We start from the raw sequence: 4,301 nt of genomic DNA, 5'->3' as shown, positions 1-4,301 counted from the left end.
GTACAAATCCAAAGGAAGCAAAATCACTATCTTGAACAAGTTTCTCAACACATTCATTGCAGCATTATTCATAATTACCACAAAAAGGAAAACAACCTCCATGTCAAACAATGGATGAATGGATGAAGAAAATATGGTATACATACAACAGATTATTCAGCCACTAAAAAAGGAATTTGTGACAACATGAATGAAACAGGAGGACATTATGCTAAGTGAAATAAGCCAGGTAAGCTTTGCGCAGTGGCAGTATCGTAGCCAATGAGGTTTATCCGAGGCGCGATTATTGCTAATTGAAATAAGCCAGGTAGAGAAAGACAAATACGATATGGTATCAATTATTGATGTAAAGTCTTTTAAAAAATAGCTAAATTCATAGAAATGAAGAATAGAATAGTGGTTGCATGGTTACTCGGAGCTAGTGGAAATGGGGAAAGTTTGGTCAAAAAGGACAAACCGGTTAGAAGAAGAAAAAATTCTCAGGATCTAATGTGCAGTATGGTAACTGTAGTTAATACTGTATTGTGTACTTGAAATTTGCTTAGACAGTTGATGTTAAGTCCTCTCACAACAGAAAAGAAGTTACTGTGTAAGGTGATGGATGTGTTAATTAACTTGACTATGAGAATTATTTCATAGTATGTATGTACATCAAGTCATCATGTTTTCCACCTTAAATATATGAAAATTTTGTCAGTTATACATCAATGAAATGGGGGAGGAAGGCAGAGAATGCAAATTCTCCAGTCCCACACCAGGCTGCTAAATCAGAAACTCTGGATTTTGAATTTTGACAAGTCCACCAGGTGATTTCAAATTAAACTAAAATTTAAGATCTATTAGGTTGGCCTAAGAGAACACAAGCCTCTATATGCACATATACATTACTGCATAGCCTTATAGTTCTTGGAGGAGAGAAGGGGCAGGGAAAAAGAGATGCCCCAAATGACGCAATGATGTTTCAGGGTAGAGAGATGCAGTGTCCTGTGCGAAAAAATTTAACTTGAAGACCTGAAATTTAGATAGTTACAACCCTCTGAAAAACAAAAGCATATTAAAAATAATAGAGGAAAAAGTATTTTATGCTCATCACCTGATATCTTTGAGGTGTTTATCACAAGCTTCTTTCTCCATTCTCCTCTCCTTTGGTTCAGGGAGAGGCAGTAAGGTTAAGCTCACGGGTTCTGGAACCAGACACCACAGGCTTCAAACTCCAGCTCCCTCACTTTATTAGGTATGCAACTTGGGCATGTTAGCCTCTTTCGACTTCCTTGTCTGCAAAAGTGGGCATATTGGACCTCTTTCACAGGATTATAGTAGGTTACATTCATATATATATGAAAGTTACATTTTATAGGTACTTAGTCCCCCATCCATAGTCAGTCCCATGTGAGTATTACCCATTTAACATGCACTCACTTTTTTACTTCTATTATGCTTTAAGCTATTTATATCTTAACTCTTTATATTACAGTAAACATTTTTTTGTTTAAAATCTATATATTAAGTACATAGCATTGATTTAGTGATTTTAATTTATGGCAAAAGAGCAATGTGACAACATCTTGCTGGAGTACCAGAAAATCATTAAAGATCTTTCTTTCATTTCAGTTGACACTGAATTAACTATTTGAAGGTAATTTATAGCAGTGAGCACTTTGGGACTTATATATAGATTTGGTACTATAAGAGTTAACTAAAGAGCTCTTACCAAAGGATGAAATTGGCTAAATAGGAACAAGCTGAATTTAAAAAAAGAAAAAGACTGATGTGGCTGCCAGAGTATGTTTTGCATGCACAAATATGAATCATGGCCGTGAAAATTAAAAAAAAAAAAAGTGTTGGTTGTTATGAATGTTTCTATAGGGCATACTGAGCCTAAGAACATTTTTCTTTCTCTTCATTTGACTTCCTTCATGGATGATTCCTAGGAGTTCTGATAGTCAATTCATTCCACTTTGGCAAAATATAGCAACTTCCTCTAAATCAGTTTTCTCAACCAGAGGGGCACGAGACCCCTAGAGAAATGAATTCAAAATACACATCCCTGCCATAACCTACCCTGAAATGCTTATCAAACTTTCTCAGAAAGGTCCCAGGTATGTGTACTTAGAAAAGTCTCCTCAAGGGATCAGCATATTCTGCTCCTCATCTCACATTAAGCCCTCACCTCCCACACACCATACAAACACATAACTGCAAGTCACTGTTCTAGAGGGCAGCTGGTTCCCCACCAGAAACATTCAAAGCATGCATTCCACATGGAACAACAGTATTGTCATTAAAAACCCAGGCTCTGGAGTCAAGCTGGGTTTGAGCTCAGGCTCTTCTATATGTGACCTTAGCTAATTCATTAATGCTACTATTAATAAGCAATAGTTGTAAGTAATGTTGGGTGTTTTCTATATTCTAGGCACCATGGTAACACTAAATGGATTAACTCCCAAACCAATGAAGTTGTTGTTATTATTATTATCCTGGATTTACAGATGAAAAAATTGCGGCTTAGAGAAAGGGTAAGCAACTGCTAATTTGTTCAAAATCATACAGCCAAAGAGTAATGGATAATACCCAGGGTCTCGAGGGACCATGCACTTGGCTGCTTTGTTGTATCGATGCTCAGATACAGAGAGAGTAAAACAGCAAAACATGAAACAGAGGAGTTCATGAACCTAAGATAGAGAGAAATCAAAAGGAAAATATATGACTTGGGTTAACCTGACACCATGCTAGACACCGAAAAACAGTCATGGTGGGTTAATGTTCAAAATATTAATGGGGAGGAAGCCCATAAAAGCATTTTATAAATACAAAAATGATTCCCATTTTTCAGCTCACACCCTACAACTAATCTCTTAAATGAAGATGGCAGATGTCATTTCCATATTTACGTTTTAATATACTTCCCCTGAAAACACAAATAGAAGTTCCAGTATGACAGCCATTTAGCAGGTGTGGACAACATCAAGTCCAAAACTGGAACAGGAAGATACAGAGCTCTGGGAGGGAGGTCTCCAGAGGGAAGGAAAGAGAGGGAGCCTAAACAAAAGAGATGATATTTTAGAGAGGTTGAGGGGGAAATTGGGGCAAAAAAAATATATATAAGCTACTTTTGCAGACATACACACACAAACACACACACACACACACACAAAATAGAAAGTTTTGGCTTTGTATTGAACAATATTTACCCAATTATAATTATGTGAATACCTTTCATAGCTCTCAGCTTTTTGAATCAACCTACACACCAATCACCAAAGACCCAGTTTTGGTTATAAAACAGAGTTTGACCAACACTGTATTAGACTGCATTCAGCTGTAAGAATAACACGTGTCTCAAACATGAAAGAAGCTTGTCCTTTCATGTGAACAATCTATAAATAAGCAGTCTGGGGCGGGTATGACTCTACCTATCAGGAGAGATACAGGCTCCTTCCACCAACATGGGGCTTCCATCCCAGGACCCATGATGACTGCCCAAGCACTAGACATAACTTCTACATTCCAGATAGCAGAAAGGAGGAAGCCATGGAGGGAAATGTGGACTTTCCCTCCAGGGACACTTTTGGAAGTCACACTCAATACTTCTGCTTACATCCTGTTGGCCAACCACATGACTCAGACCTAGTCATAAGGACACTGGGGATGGTAGTTTCCGTTCTGGGCAACCATTTGTACAACTAAAATAGAGATTTCATTACTAAGGCAGAAGAGGGTTGGATATTGGGTGACAATATCTCCTTTGCCACAGTTATCATCCTTGACAGTGTAGAAAAACAGAAAATAGAATTTAGAAGATTAAAGTATTGGAACACTGAAAAAAAAATTAAATTAAATTAAAATTTTTAAAAAAGAAGATGAGGGTGCCTGGGTGGCTCAGTTGGTTAAGTGACTTGCCTTCAGCTCAGGTCATGATCCTAGAGTCCCAGGATCGAATCCCACATCGGACTCCCTGCTCAGCAGGGAGTCTGCTTCTCCCTCTGACCCTACCCCTTCTCATGCTCTCTCCCTCTCTCTCATTCTTGCTCTCTCTCAAATAAATAAATAAAATCTTTAAAAACAAAAAAAAGAAGATGAAAGTAGGGAAGGAATTTGAAAACTAAAAGTAGTTACAAAATAAGGAGTTAAAAAATAGCATTTATGTTCACAAAAAAATTAAAAGTGTAAGGAAGAAATTAAAATTATTGTAGTTACAGGGGGAGGAGTCAAGATGGCGAAGAAGTAGCAGGCTGAGACTACTTCAGCTAGCAGGAGATCAGCTAGATAGCTTATCTAAACATTGCAAACACCTGCAAATC

The 4,301-nt window shown here is 37.6% G+C and overlaps 1 pseudogene; it reads left to right on the top strand.

The window, feature by feature from the left end:
• The first annotated feature begins 232 nt into the window (after nt 1-232).
• LOC122894799 lies at nt 233-358 on the top strand (annotated as a pseudogene).
• Nucleotides 359-4,301: the final 3,943 nt, after the last annotated feature.

Source organism: Neovison vison, chromosome 13 (assembly GCF_020171115.1).
Source record: "Neovison vison isolate M4711 chromosome 13, ASM_NN_V1, whole genome shotgun sequence".
NCBI lineage: Eukaryota > Metazoa > Chordata > Mammalia > Carnivora > Mustelidae > Neogale > Neogale vison.
Note: the sequence above shows the minus strand (reverse complement) of the source record. Positions and strands in the feature narration are given on the sequence as shown.